At 59.0% G+C, this 15,322-nt stretch overlaps 1 protein-coding gene across 1 annotated transcript in view; it reads left to right on the top strand.

Annotated features, from left to right (window-relative positions):
* Positions 1–3,421, top strand: part of MAPK1 (mitogen-activated protein kinase 1) — a 57,247-nt gene extending 53,826 nt beyond the window's left edge. Inside the window, exon 9 of the mRNA XM_070385735.1 lies at positions 257–3,421. The gene's annotated coding sequence lies outside the window, so the exon portion shown is untranslated. The remainder of the gene's footprint in view (positions 1–256) is intronic.
* Positions 3,422–15,322: the final 11,901 nt, after the last annotated feature.

The raw sequence follows: 15,322 nt of genomic DNA, 5'->3' as shown, positions 1-15,322 counted from the left end.
ACGTGCCGTCAGTTGTGACCAAAGAAGGGCATCCAGGAGTGTGGTGCCGGCCCGGCCGTGGGGTGGGCGCCCGGGCGGGGGCATCTGCGGGTGGGGCCCCGGGGCTGGGGGCGAGCCCTGTCCCAGGGGGCGGTTCCAGGAAGGCGGGCTTTGCTGCAGTGGTGGTCTCTGTTTTCGCGCTTTTCTGTCCTCCTGCCGCTGCCGTTTCCGTGCGGCGCGTCCGTGGCTCACGGAGGGTCTGTCTGTCTCCCCACAGGACACGGGCCGAGCACAGCACGCAGACCCCGCGGCTCTCCTGCAGCTCCCGACCCGCCCGTCCCCTCCCGTCTGCGTGTCCACCTGACTCTTCTGAGCCGTCGGAGGGGCGGCTCCTGGTGGTTGTGGCTTCTGTGCTTTCAAAGAACTCCCTCCTGCCAGAGCGCTGTTCTGGCCCCGTGCGCGTCGCCTCCGGTGGCCTGCGGCTGTGCGTCCCTCAGGGCTCCTCCCGCCCACCTTGCTTCAGTCACTAGCCGCCTTCTGCTCTGAGAGACGCAGTGGCCCCTCCCCTCCTGAGTCCTGCCCCGGTGCCCTGCCGGTCGCGTCCCCTGGGCGCTTTACGGCAGCGACCGCCCCCTTGCACTCCCGCCGCCTCACGTCACGCGGATCCCTTACGGGCACAGGTGTGGCTTGTAGAGCACTGTCTCTTCTCTAAACGGGAGGAGGCCCACGTCGGGCAGCTCACCTGCCCCGTCGGGGGCACAGCCCTCGCAGGACGCGTCCCACGCAGCCCTGCCTGCTTGCGGGACTCCCGCCAGCAGAGGCGGCTCCCCGGGATCGGGTGAGGGGCGCAGGCCGCGGGGCGCCTGCCCGATGCCTGAGGGCCAGGCGGGGGCACATGCGTCCTCCGGGAGCGCCTGTTGTACACTTCTTCCCTCCTGCAGCATGTCAGCATCTCAAGTTCATCCTCCACCCCCGGTGTGACGGTGTGTGCTAAAGCCCAGTGAGCCTTGGCTGAGCGCCGCCCTGCGCCAGGGCCCAGTCACGCGTGGGGCGCCCGAAGAAGCCCGCCCGCCCCCGGCCCTGGCACCGGCTGCCCTGCCGCGTGGCGCGGCCTCCTGCCCCTGAGCTCTGCGCGCAGCACTCTGCCTGTCCAGCCGTCACTGTCCCCTCGCATGACTGTTACAGCTTCTGTGCGGAGATGAGTCCACGTGCCACGCACCTGTGGTTGAAACGAGACTCTGTTGTTACCTCTGAGTTGTGTTCCACGGAAAATGCTCTCCAGCAGATCACTTAGGAAAAGTTCCTCAGTTCTCAGCTTTTCATTTCTCAGCTGTCCTTTCTTTCTTGTTTGGATTTTGACAGCAGTGGAGAGTGGGTTATATAAAGACTGCCTGCTAACACGAACGGAAATGCGCTTGTCATTCCTGAAAATAAACGGGCGTCCTCTATCTCCTGCTCACATTAAGATTCAGTGTCGATTTCCTCTGGATCGTGGGGTCCGAACCAACAGTCAGGTCAGGCTGTGCTTAGACCAGGAAGCCCAGCGGGCCCGCTCCCTGCTGGGCGCTGCCCGAACACCTGGGTTTGTGTAAGGCCATGTAGACAGCGTTGTGGAGGGGTTTTTTCCTCCACACGGCAGAGCATCAGTTCTGACATGCTCCTCAGATCACAGGTCTGCGGTGTTCTGTCAGACTCTGATGACACAGCCCAGAAGTCGCAAGTTGGGTTCTTTGGTTCTTCCTAGAGGGTGGCCTGTGTCCTAGTCAAGCGCCAGGAAGGGCTTGCACCCTCGGGCCGGAGCGGGTGCTGGATTCCCCCGTCAGACCAGAACCACACCTGAGTGTCGGCCCCGAGAGCCGTGGCTTCACCTCCATGCACGGAGCTGTCCAGTGGAGGCCCGTGGGGCAGCGAGAGACGAGCGTTGCTGTCCCGGGTACATTTTACAAGGAGCGCTGGCGGGTTATTGCTCTTATTTCTCTGTGCTTACTACTAACATTCCAAAGTAGTGTTAGGAGGTTAACCTGCGGTTCGCTAACCAGACAGACAGCCACAGCCTTGGTTACTAACCCCTGGGGGCCGGGAGCTTCCCCGCCCCTCGCTGTCCACGGGTCTGGTGGGCAGGAACCACTAACCCTGTGTGGGAGTCCCTGTAGCCTTTCACTAACCACGCAAGCTTGGTTCAGCGGGTCAGGGAGCTGTCTGAACAAGACGCCTGTGGTGTGTGAGGCTCACCCTTTGGGTCTGCCTGTGTCTCTCAAAACGTGCACATTAGGTCACATGAATTCATGCTGGTGACCCTGACCACCGCTGCGACTGCTTCCTGCACATCAGCTTGGGGCCGATGGCTTTCTTGGTGTCTAAAATGTAAGCAAAAAATTCCTGTTGAAACATTCCAGTCTCTTGAGTGAGTATGAGACAAGACCCCTCACGAAGCAGCAGGTGGGCCTGCGAGGGCTCGAGACGGCCGCGTGCACGGGGGCGCAAGGCCCTCGCGTCTGGCTGCGTGACTTCTGCTGCTGCGGCCGCGTGTGGGGGGCCCGGGGTCGGTCTGTCCCCGCGTCAGGTGGGGGCACAGCCTGCGACACGCATGTGCCAGTGACGTGCGACACGCGTGTGCCAGTGACGTGCAGACAGTGCCGAGGAGACTGGCCTTCGGTTGCTTAGGTGTCGATACGGTTTTAAATTGGCGACTCTTCTGCAGTGCGTGACGGTGTGTTAACACGTACGTACGCACACACGCTTTAGGCCCTTCCACGATACTTTTATATTTGTAAGTCAATGTTTTGGACAATCCCAAGTTTTTAAGGGAAATATTTTTGTAAATGTGGTGGTTTTGAAAATCTGAGCAGTCCTTCTGCTTACACGTTTTAAAGCATCTGTGCTTTAAAATTGTGCTGGTGTCTGAAGTGACCCTCTTAGCGCAGACGAGAGGCGTGTCCAGCAGAGGGAACCCAGGGCCTCTGCGTGGCGTCCACCTGGCGTCGCGGGTCAGAGGCGGGAAGCCCGGGGCTGTTCCGGCCTGCGCCGGCTCCCCTGGAGCGCGTGGCCGTCCCTGCGTGCGTCCTCCGCGTAGAGCAGTTGAGAAAGGTTCAGAGCTGCTTCCTGTCTGCTTTGTACTGTTGGTGCCTTCTTGGTATTGTACCCCAAAATCCTGCATAGATTACTTAGTATAATGGTAAGTTAAAAACAAATGTTAAAGGAAGATTTTATTAAGAATCTGAATGTTTATTCATTATATTGTTACAACTTAACCTTTATTTGTGGTATTTGTGATTTGGTTAATCTGTATAAAAATTGTAAGTAGAAAGGTTTATATTTCATCTTAATTCTTTTGATGCTGTAAACGTACTTTCTAAAAGATGTATTATTTGAATGTTTATGGCACCTGACTTTAAAAAAACAAAAAAATTAGAATCATTAAATTGTGTCCGTGTTACCAGAAGTAGCACCGCGCATGTCTCGTTACCTGGAATCCCCACGTGAAGATGGGGTGCCGTCTGGCCCTTGCCCATCTGACTGCTCCTGGTGGCGGCGGTGGAGTGCTGGCCGGAGCCCCGAAAGCCCCGGGGCTTAGCGTCCGGCGGACCCGCGGACCTCTGGCCGTGGGGGACGACGCCCGGCCCCGGCCTCTCCCCGCGTCTGCTTCAGCGTCAGCAGCCGCCTCTCTCAGACCAGAGTAAAGCCCGGGTGGGACGGTGGGCTGTGCGGCTCCGGGGTCTGCAGGGCGTCGCGCAGCGGCCTGTGGACAGCGGCGGGCCAAGGGGCCTGGGATGGCGCCTCACCCGCTCGAGGGGGCCTCCGAGCAAGAGGCAGGCCTTCCTCTGTGCTGTGAACCTCACCGTGGTGTCTGCTGAGCAGACCTGCCTTTCGTCCATCTGGGAGGCAACCACGTCCTCTGGGGAAGTGAGCGGACCCCGCCTCAGCAGGGCGTGTCTGGCGGGTGTGAGGCGCCGTGTTGCACAGGCTGTGCCTGCAGAGGTGGACGCGCTTTGCTGTCCTCATCCTTCAGAAGGCAGTCAGGTGGCCCTGCTCGGAGTGGACACGGGAGCCTGATGACCCCAACCTCCCCACCGGAGTCCCGACGGGCCCCCGTGTCAGCAGCAGCGCGGCCCGTCTGGCCAGCAGTGTGGGCCCCTGCTCGGCTGGCCCGGGCCCCTCTGTTGAGTCAGAACTGGAGCGTCCAGGGCTGACTGTGACCGTGGAGGGGCGCTGGGACAGAGGGGCAGCCGGGGCCGGTCAGAGAGGCCACGTCCAGACCAGCGCCAAGGGCAGCTAAGGACCCCGTCGTGTTCTGGATGGGTGGTGGCTCCCGCGACGTCTGTCCCAGTGAGGCGCCCGCCTGGTGAGGAGGGTCGGTCCCGGGGGCCTGTGCCGGAGCCAGCCTGCAGGGCCAGGCCATCAGCCGGCGCCCCTGAGCCGGGCAGGTCGGGGACGGGAGGGGCAGCCGACCAACGGCCCCCGAGGCAGCCAGGTGTGGCCGCGGCTGAGCCAGCAGGGTCAGGGGTTGGGGGAGGCAAGCGGGGTCTGACGCCCGGCTGGCTGACCTGCGGTGGGGGGGCAGCCCGTCCCCTGAGCGCAGACCGCCCTGGAAGAGTCTGGGCCAGCGGCCCTCCCGCTCCCAGCCCTGAAGCTGATGGGCGTGTCTGCTCGCAGAGGCCTGGGGCCTGGTTGGAGCCAGACCCTGCTGGCTGCAGAGGGAGGGGGCTTCCAGGCGGAAAAAGCCAAGAGGACCTGTGTCCGGCAGCTCCGTGGCGCTTTCCGAGTCTGCATGGGGCCACGAGCACGCAGATGTGAGTGCCGACCGGTGAGAAGATCGTCATTCTCACCTGAAAGCAGCTGTTTCCCGGTGGGTGGCCCTCACTCGCTTCACAAGGGCCTCGAGAGCCACCCCGTGCTGTGGGTGCGGAATCAAGGCAGGAGCCCCTCACTGCAGGATTGAAGCCGTCGGGGGACGTCCCTGTGGTCCGGCGGCTGAGACTGCCCTCCCAGTGCAGGGGCCCAGGTTCGATCCCCGGTCAGGAAACTGGATCCCACGTGCCGCAACGAAAACCCAGCGTAGCCAAATAAAACAGTTTTTAAAAATTAAAGCGTCTGTAATCACTGCGTCCGGGTGAGTGATTTCTGTCTCCTCCTCCTTCACTTCGTTTCTTAATTTCTTTCAACGTGCAAGCCTGGCGAGTTCTGAGCACACGGCCGCGTGTGCACACGGCCAGCGTCGAGGCGCTACCATGGACCAGCCGCAAGCGAGGCTTTGTCCCGACTCAGCTGGGGCCGGGCTGCGTCCGAGCACGGCTTCCCACCCTTCCCTGCTGTGGCCGCTGGCTTGGAAAGAGGTGTTGGGGCTCAGGGTAAGGGGAGCCAGCACCCTCTTTGCACTGAGCCCCGAGGGTAGCCAGCCGGGTATCAGCCATGGGAGCGCTGGGGGGCCACAGAGGGCACACGCTGGGCTGGGGCCCAGGGCACAGCTCTCAGGCCCAGGTGCTGGGGGCGGGTGGGGGCAGTCTGCAGACCGGCTGCTCAGGCGCACGCAAGCCCACCCTCAGCGAGGTTCGTTACTTTCTCAGAGCAGAGAACACGACCTCCCTGCTGGAGTGTTCCCGGACCATGAGTGTTGAGGGCTGGCTGACTGGGGGCCGGGGCACGGGGTGTCCCAGGGAGCAGGAGGACTCAGGTGACACCCACAGGGGGCACCCGCTATGGGGACCCCTGGGCGCAGGCCAGGGAGGCCGTGCTGACCTTCGCTGAAGAACTGGGGGTCTGGGTCACTGTGAAAGCCTCTGCTACGCTCGTGCGTCCACGCTGCCGGAGTTTGCCAGCGTCTGTCACCAGCGCCCTTCCTCCTGTGCACTGAGCTCGGCTCACCTGCAGAGGAAGCGGGCGGGCAGCCTGGGGTGCCACCCGTTCCCTCCTGCAGAGTCTGCTGCTCCTTCCCCAGAGGAACCCAGATGGTCCTTGGGGCCGAGGGGAGAGCAGATGCCGCAGAAAGAGCGAAGAAATGGCCCGAGGACACCCGGGGCCCCCGGGTGGGTTGGCTGGGGTCACCCTCCTGTCGCAGGAATGTTGTTGAGACCTCGGGGAGGTCCAGGAGCAGGTGGAGGTGGCTGGGATGAGCTCGTCAGGACGGAGAACGGAGCGCCCAGCCTTGGTGCCGGCTGGCAAGGGTCTGTGGGGGCAGCTGCCTCGTCCGTGGACGTGTGTCTGCAGTTACGTGCTGGACCACGCAGGTGTCGGGAGCGAGTGACCATCATGCTGGCCCACCCTGGCCAGGAGGCACGGGGGACTCCAGATGGGTCCAGGGGGGCCCTGCCACCAGGTCATCCCCTGCAACAAGCAGCCGCTGATCAGCGCACACAGCACGTGGGGGTGAATTGAGGACGACAAGGCGGCTGATGCCGTGAGGGCCCTGCCTGTCTGCCCCCCCAAATGGGGCCGGCCCCCGCCCCGGGACTCCCCGCCTGCTGGGGGCCGCTCAGCTGCTCCAAAGGGAGGTGAGGTCCTAGAACAGCCCCAGGGCCTGGGGGGAGTCGAGCAGACCCCCATGGGGCATCACACCTGCTGGGTGATGTCGGGGGCCCTGTCCCTCAGGGCGGCCTGTGGGTGGTGGTGCGTGGGTTCCCCACCTTCCCCCACTGGCTGTGCGGGAGGGTTTCTGCTGCCCACCCCCAGCCCGGCCTGGTTTAAGAACTGCTGCCTTGAGAGTGGGAGCCCGCCTGCCCGCCCGCCCAGAGCCAGCGAGCAGGGTCTGCGGGCAGTGAGGTGGTGGGGAGAGGAGATGAGGTCTGAGCCCCCATCCCCGGGCAGAGGTGCTCAGGCCCTTGGGGACACACGGCCCCCCTGCCGTGTCGTCTGCCGTGCCGTCCGTGCCCTGCTGCTCGGTTCCGCCCCGAGGTGACAAGTGTCCCCACGCGCCTGGTTCCGGGGGCCTCAGGGCGGAGAGTCCGGGTCACGGGGGTCTCAAGCGAGGACACGGCCTTGCTGCCCACCGTGCTCCAGCCCCACCAGCCTACGGCCTCCTGTGGGCCTGGCTGCAGGGGGCTCAGGCCCCCCTTCGGGACAGCCCTGCCCACGGGTTGGCCTCGGGGTACCATCCAGTGTCCCCCTAGAGGCAGGCAGTCCTCCAGCGCTCGGGGCGCCCCTCAGAGTGCACTCGACAGGCCGTCAGGACGGGTCCTGCTCTGTGCTGTTCTGGCCACAGAATTGCTCAACCAGAAAGTGGGGCCTGGGGGCCCAGAGGCGGAGGCTGCCGTCCCAGCTCGGGGCAGTGAGGCCGCTGGTCAGTGAACAGACCCCTCATGCTCAACCGAAAGGCCCTGCACGCCCCAGCTAAGACCTGCTGCTGCTGCTGCTGCCGCCACTAAGTCGCTTCAGTTGTGCCCGACTCTGTAACCAAAGAGACGGCAACCCACCAGGCTCCCCCGTCCCTGGGATTCTTCAGGCAAGAACACTGGAGTGGGTTACCATTTCCTTCTCCAATGCATGAGAGTGAAAAGGGAAAGTGAAGTCGCTCAGTCGTGTCCGACTCTTCACGACCCCATGGACTGCAGCCCACCAGGCTCCTCCATCCATGGGGTTTTCCAGGCAAGAGTACTGGAGTGGGGTGCCATCGCCTTCTCTGAGCTAAGACCTGGCACAGCCAAATAATTTTTTTTTTTTAATTTATTAAAGTCGTCTGTAATTCCTATCCTTGTTTCTCTTCCGGTAAGAGACTTTGCTGTCTGTTTCGCTCTGGCTTCTTGCAAGGCTTCCTCTTTGCCTTTGCTTCCCTGAGTGTGGTGTACACCCGTGCGGGTGGTCTGGGGTACTGACCCGCCCCGCGCCGTCCGAGATGCTGCAGTTACAGTTGGTTTCCCGCCGTGAATTTTGGAATACTCTCAGCCATTATGACTTTAACCCTTTTCTCTGCTCCCTTCTCCTCTGGAATCCTCACTGTGAACACGTTGCACTTTTTTACAATCGTCCCACAGTTCTTGAACATTCTGCTGCTTCCCCGACTCTTTTTTTCTCTGTAGAAGTTTTATTTTGAGAAGCTTCTAGAAGCTTATCTTCAAGTTCAGTGACTCTTCACTGCGTGATGTCCATTCTGCAGGGGAGCCCCTCGGGGTCGCCCTCCGTCTCCGGTGGGTTTTTCTCCCCTAGAATTTTCCTTCAATTCTTGCTTAGTGTTTCCGTCTCTCTGCTTCTGACACTCACCTGTTCCTGCACATCGTCCACGTTTTCCATTAGAGACCGTAGCGTCCTAACCATCGGTGTGGTGAGTTCGCCGTCCCGCAGGGCCAGAACCTCTCCACGTCTCGGGCTGGTTCTGAGGCTTCCTTTGCTCGTCAGACTGTGTGTTTCCTTTTCTCCAGCACACAGGTAACCTTTTGCTGAAAGCCAGCGTAGTAGATCTGCTGGGAGGAGAACCGGGGTGGACTGACCTTTTAGTGAGGTTTTTACGTTTTGCAGCCTAGAAGTGAGGCTCCGCTTACCGTCTGCTCAGCTGTCAGTGTCAGAGGCTGAGCCGCCTTCCGGGGCCCCAGCCTTGTCCCCCGCCGCCCCTGGGTTCCCCTGGAGACTCCTGCTCGGGCGCAGCTGAGCCTTGCTGCTCTTTCGGCTGTGGTCGTCTGCAGACGCAGGACCCCATCGATGGGGCAGAAGACTCGGAGGAGAGGCGAATGTTTCCTGATCAGACGGCCAGGCCTCCGTCTCCTCGGGGGCCCGTGATCCTCACTGGTGCTTCTTGGGGCTGCTCGGCCCCGTCAGTGAGGCCGCAAGGCTGGGGGACCACCGTCGGGTCTGCCCGTCGTGTGTGTGGGGTAGAGCTCGGAGAAGGTCCTCTCCCTCCCTTGCTGGCTCTGCTTGTGGAGGACCATCCGAGCCTGTGTCACGGGGGGTACGCCCCCTGCCTAGTCACACACAAGGGGGTTCTGCTCCCGTCTTCACTGTGAGAACCTGGTGGGCTTCTTGGAGGGAAAACTCATGCAAGTGTGGGGCCTGCCTAGACAGGGTCCCCCTGAGTGTTTAACTCAAACAAGTCTACTCAGCCTCCAGCGTTCCTTTGATGTCACCGTTGATGGGGTCCTGCCAGTCCCGGGTCCTGCTGGTGAGCAGTGATTCTCTCTTGTAGTTTGTGGGCTTGGGACTCTGCTGTGACCTCCACTCTCCAGTGGATCTGGGAGAAGTCACTGAGTTTCAGGACATTCAGCTTTTTTCTTATTGTGAGAGCAGATGATAGCTTCCAAGTTCTTTACATGTTGACGCTAAAACTGAGAGTCAGGAACTGAAGTGCGGGGTGCTGGCTTAGCAGTCGTTCAGTCGTGTCTGACCCTCTGCGACCCCATGGACCGCAGCACGCCAGGCCTCCCTGTCCATCAGCAACTCCCGGAGTTCACTCAGACTCACGTCCATCGAGTCGGTGATGCCATCCAGCCACCTCACCCTCTGTCGTCCCCTTCTCCTCCTGCCCCCAATCCCTCCTAGCATCAGGTTTTTTTCCAATGAGTCAGCTCTTCGCATCAGGTGGCTAAAGGATTGGCGTTTCTGCTTCAGCATCAGTCCTTCCAATGAACACCCAGGGTTGATCTCCTTTAGGATGGACTGGTTGGATCTCCTTGCAGTCCAAGGGACTCTAAAGAGTCTCCTCCAACACCACAGTTCAAAAGCCTCAATTCTTCGGCGCTCAGCCATCTTTATGGTCCAACCCTCACATCCGTGCATGACTACTGGAAAAATGGCTGCAAAAAACTATTCAGTCCAGTATTTTGGACAAACTAGTGGGTTAGAGAGAAACATCTCCACACCCGACGGGAACACCGGCTCGTAAGGACCACCGTGCAGGTGACCCCACAGGAGCCGGGCACGCCTGCCACAAAGACCCTCAGAAACACAGACAGCTTGCCGCACTCTCGACCGACAGGTGGTCGAAGAACCTTGTCTGCTGAGTGAGGGGAGTACCCCGTGCCGTTAGCAAGTAGGGAGATGCGATTCGAACGAAGGTGGAGGGCTGCAAGCCCTGCTTCTAGGGGCTTTGTTGTTCGGGTCTGGTTCGTGTTAGCAAAAGCGAAGCGATAAAAGCCAAATGTGCGAAGCTGTGAGGCCGTGCTCGTGGGCTGTTGGTGAACACCCCAGGCAGCCTAACAGAGCCAGTCAGAGGATGTGTTCTAACTCCGGAATTCCGTGACTGGGTTTTTTTCTCGCTCCAGACAGTAATTCCAGGGAGAAGAGCCACATGGACAGAGGTGTTTGCCCAGCATTATGGTTTGCCGGTTTGTTTAACTTTTTTAACTTCTGGCCACACACAGTGCACGGCGCGTTGGGTCCAGCGACCCCGGTGCAGTGCAGACTGTTAACCATGGGACCACCAGGGACGTCCCCTGTCGGCACGATCTGTAAGAACAGACGGTCAGTAGGGAACGACCTCAGGAACTCAGTAAGTGGTGGCAGCGGCGGCGGCGTATCCTCACCCACCTCCCCCGTGCTCTGAGCACCCTGCCCGCCCCCAGGCCCCACCCCCCGTGATAGGCAAGGCCCAGCTGCACTTGGGACTCCGGGGCGCCCTGTCCAGTGCCCTGGGGCCATGCTACCTCTTCTCTCATCCCCTTGCCAGGATGTTCCTGCATGGCAGCTGCATGCCTTGCTCGTTCAGGTCCGGCTGCCTCCTCCCTCAGACTCTGGCACAAAGAAAGGCTCTGATAAGGCCTGATGCACAACATACAGACCCTGGAACAGCCGCACCGCAGTCCGCCGGAGCCGGTTCAAATGCAGCGTTTCTGGGATAAGATGGCAGACAGGGTGGAAGTGTCTTTCCCCACAGTCCAACATTCAGATGCGGGACCTCAGACCCCACCTCAGACACACTGCTTGTCAGCAAACATTTTAAACAAATTCTCAGCCAGAGACTTTAGATTTTGAGCCGTATATTGGCCGTATAGTTATTCTCAAAATATGAGTTCCCATTATTCACTCCCCTCTCCAGTTAAAGCACACCTTCTCTTTCCCTCCCGCACTGTGGGGTGCTGGTCTTCACCGCCTCTCAAACCTTCATCTGCCCCGAGAAGGGAGGGACCCCCGCAGCAGCTGGCCCGCTCCAAGGCCAGCAGGGCGCCATGGCAACCGCTCCCGTCAGTAACTCAATTTCATCTCCGCTTTTACATCTTTGTCCCCTCAGTCCTGAAGCAGGGAGCTTTTTTAATCTGGAAAGTACGCAAGATGGCTCCTGGTTGCTATGCCAACAGCAGCTACTTCTAACGGGCTTGACTGTCACCCAGGAAGCCATCAGCCGCTCAGACTGTAGACCTCAAGGCACCACAGCTTCATCCCTCGCCTGGCCGAGGGCGCCAGCCTCCAAGACCCCTGCAGGCTGCTGTCAGGGGGGCCTTTTGGAGGACAGCTCTTGGTCTCTGTCCCTAAAGCCCAGGCTGTTTGCTTGCCGCGCTCGCCAAACAAAGCCCTGCAGACCAGGCAGCTTCAGCAGTAGGCTCCTGTGTGGAGGCGCAGAGGCCAGCTTCACAGGCTGGAGGCTGGGAGTGCAAGGTCAAGGTGTCAGCTGGTTTGGTTGCTCCTGAGGCCTTTCCTTGGCTTGTGGGTGGCCACCGTCCTCCGTGTTCCTGTGATCACCTTTGTGTCTTCAAGTCCTTATGAAGGACGCCAATCAGCCTGTGTGAGAACCACCCCCTAAAGTCCCCTTTTAACCTACTCTCTGCTAAGGACCCCCCTCCACGCACCCACTTTTGGGACAGAGCTCAGCCTGTGAACACCCACCTGACTGAGCCCTTGCTTGCACTGTGACCACTCCCAGGAGACTGGCAAACCTGAGGGTCATCCGTTCTGCAGACCCCAAGCCTGCAGTTGGCGTCAGGAATCCCGTCCCGAGGCCCAGCTGGTTCTGAGCTCTTGGGGGCGGAAGCAGGAAGTTTGGGGAGCCAGGGGTCAGCCGCTGCAGGGACTCTGGCTTTCAGTCAGCGCGAGGCAGAATGCTCCTGGCGGCTTCCAGAGGCGGCTGATCTGGGGAAGGTTCTCGAAGCATCGGTCTGCAGAGAACAGAATCGAGGAGGCAGAGCCTGAGCCCGAGGCCACGGGGGCCGGGGCGGTGATGCAGGCGAGAGAGGGGAGCCCTGGGCCTGTGTGACGGGGAGTGAGGAGGTGTGGGGCTCAGGGGCCCGGGGCGGCGCTGGGACAGACGGCATCTTCTGCTGAGGGGTGGAGAGGCGGCTGCTTGATGGAGGGTCTGCGGAGCTGGAGGTCTCATGAACTTCCTGGGGGGCGGGACACGTGGTAAGGAGAGCAGCTGGACGTGAGCCTGGACTGTGAGGCTGAGGGGCCGGAAGTCAGGGGGAGCTGGGGACACTGAGCCAGAGACAGGGAGGCTGGAACCTGGGACCAAGTGAGAACATGTTCAGGAAGGTGACCGTCCATTCAGACAAGGCTGAGCCCTGAGCCAGGTTTGGTGAGAGGGGTGGGACGATGGGAGCCTCGGAATGGGAGGGGCTGCCCGCTCTGCAGGGTTGGGGGGACGCGCACTGATAGTAATGGGGGGATGACCGTGGGCCCACCCAGCGATGAGGCGAAGACAACGCAGCAGACAGGATGTGCGCACAGGCAGACGCACGTGGCCCGGTGGTGGGGGCGGACGGGGAGTGGGCTGAGAGCAGGACGGGCCAGGGAGGAGCGCCGTCGGGAAGGGGGCCTGGGTGGGCACAGGCGGCGGGTGGCGGGGGCAGGGCTCCAGGAGGCCCAGCGCCCCGAGCCCAGCGCCCCATCCACCCACGGGTGCGGCATGAGGCGGCAGCTGAGGGCGGGTAGGTGCGGGGACCACAGGGGCTGTGACAGCGGCCGTGGTGGGGACAAGAGAAGGGGCTGGGGGCAGGGCTGGCCGTCCAGGCAGGGGTGCGGCCCGTGGGCCGTGGCGGATGGCAGGCTCGGGAAACCACGTAGTCACGTGTGCGCTGTGGTTAAGAAAAATACGGATGGAAAATAGCCGGGCCTTGCACAAGAGTGCAGGCTGCACCCTGAGCCGCCCTGGTGTGTGGGGGCTGGGCCACCATGTGAAGTGTGTTTTCTACAATTTTTTTTACTGTAAAGTGCAGTAACGTAACATTTGCCATTTCAAGACCCTTCAGTGTTGCAATTCTGGGGTGTTAAGTGCACTCACAGTCTTGTGCAACTATCCCCTCGGTTTTTCATCCCAGGCGGAAACTCTGTGCCCATAAAGTGTAAGTTGTAGTGTGGTCCTAGGTAAAAACATGAAGGGCGCTGGGTCAGTGGCCAGCAGGGGGGTCCATGTCTCGGGTTACACAGAGGACAAGGCCCTTGCAGGAGAAGGGCCAGTGAGCTGGCATGCCAGGGTGCCGTGGACCTGCCGTGATTCATGCACACACAGCTCTCACTTCAATTCTAAGGAAAAGGTGTGTCTCAAGGAGGAAGCCAGGAAGTAAAATGAAGAGACAAACCGCAGATCTGGTGCTAAATTTTTCATGGAATGAAAAGGTCTGAAGAAACAGTGCAGAAAAACTCAAGGGGCCCAAGCAGCACTCCTGGCCGGATATTTGTTAAGTTTAATATTGAGAAGCCAGTAAAAATATCTATTAAAGAAAAACCCACAATGGGAGAAAACAAAGAACTGCAGTGACCTAAAAAAAATAAGCTACAAAATTATATCACCTTCGGCTCACACCAAAAGCAGGATTCTCTTTCAACAGAGGACTGGCAACAGTGAAAAGGCCCACAGCCTGATATTTAAGACGCAGAAGCTTGAGAATTCACAAGAAACTCCTTCCAAATGGAAGGAGACCTGAAACATCTAATAGCTCATGAAAAGATGCGAGAACTGTCTTCAGGACACTCTCGCACTGGGGTCTGTGGGAGCAGGGAGCAGGGCAGTGGCGGCCAACGCGCTCCACCACCGGGCGGGGCCTTGTTGGACACATTGTATCTCAGGGAGGAAACCAGAGCCAGGCCCCACCAGCTGAACAGCCAAGCGGGCTATGCTGCCCTTAGTCACTCAGTGTCTGAGTCTGCGACCCCCTGGACTGCAGCACGCCAGGCCTCCCTGTCCTCCTCTCCCGGAGTTCACACTCACGTCCATCGAGTCGGTGATGCATCCAGCCATCTCCTCCTCTGCCGTCCCCTCCTCCTCCCGCCCCCAATCCCTCCCGCATCAGGGTCTTTTCCAAGGAGTTGGCTCTTCCCATCAGGAAGCCCTGCCCCCTGCTTTTCACAGACCCCAGGGCAAAGTATCCTGAAGGCAGTTCTGGCATCTTTTTGTGAGCTAGTAAGCTTTTCAGGTCTCCTTCCATTTCCAACAGGGTTTCTCGCGAATTTTCAAGATTCCTTTGATCAAGCTCTTCACAAAGTATTGGAGCTTCAGCTTCAGCATCGATCCTTCCAATGGATATTCAGGGTTGATTTCCTTTAGGATGGACTGGTTTGATCTCTTTGCTGTCCAAGGGGCTCTCAAGAGCCTTCTCCAGCACCACTGGAAAGCACAATTCTTCGGCACTCAGCCCTCTGTAAGGTCCAACTCTCACATCCATACACGATTACTGGAAAGACCAGAGCTTTGACTATACAGACCTTTGTCGGCAAAGTACTATCTGTGCTTTTTAATATGCTGTTTAGGTTTGTCATAGTTTTTCTTCCAAAAAGCAAGCATCTTTTAATTTCATGGCTGCAGCTACCATCTGCAGCAATTTGGGAGCCCAAGAAAACAGTCTGTCACTGTTTCCATTGTTTCCTCATCTATTTGCCATGAAGTGATGGGACCATATGCCATGATCTTTGCTTTTTTAATGTTGAGTTTAAAGTCAGCTTTTTCACTCTCCTCTTTCACTTTCATCAAGAGGCTTTTCAGTTCCTCTTCACTTTCTGCCATAAGGGTGGTGTCATCTGCATATCTGAGGTTATTGATATCTCTTCCGGCAATCTTGATTCCAGCTTGTGCTTCATCCAGCCTGGCATTTCACATGATGTACACTGCATATAAGTTAAATAAGCAGGGTGACAATATACAGCCTTGACTTACCCCTTTCCCCGTTTGGAACCAGTCTGTTGTTCCATGTCCAGTTCTAACTGTTGCTTCCTGACCTGCATACAGATTTCTGAGGAGACAGGTCAGGTGGTCTGGTATTCCCATCTCTTGAAGAATTTTCCACAGTTTATTGTGATCCACACAGTCAAAGGCTTTGGCATAGTCAATAAAGCAGAAATAGATGTTTTTCTGGAACTCTCTTACTTTTTTGATAATCCAGCAGATGTTGGCAATTTGATCTCTGATTCCTCTGCCTCTTCTAAATCCAGCTTAAACATCTGGAAGTTCTTGGTTCACCTACTGCTGAAGCCTGGCTTGAGGGCTTTTGAGCATTACCTT

Source organism: Bos mutus, chromosome 17 (assembly GCF_027580195.1).
Source record: "Bos mutus isolate GX-2022 chromosome 17, NWIPB_WYAK_1.1, whole genome shotgun sequence".
NCBI classification, from domain to species: Eukaryota; Metazoa; Chordata; class Mammalia; order Artiodactyla; family Bovidae; genus Bos; species Bos mutus.
Note: the sequence above shows the minus strand (reverse complement) of the source record. Positions and strands in the feature narration are given on the sequence as shown.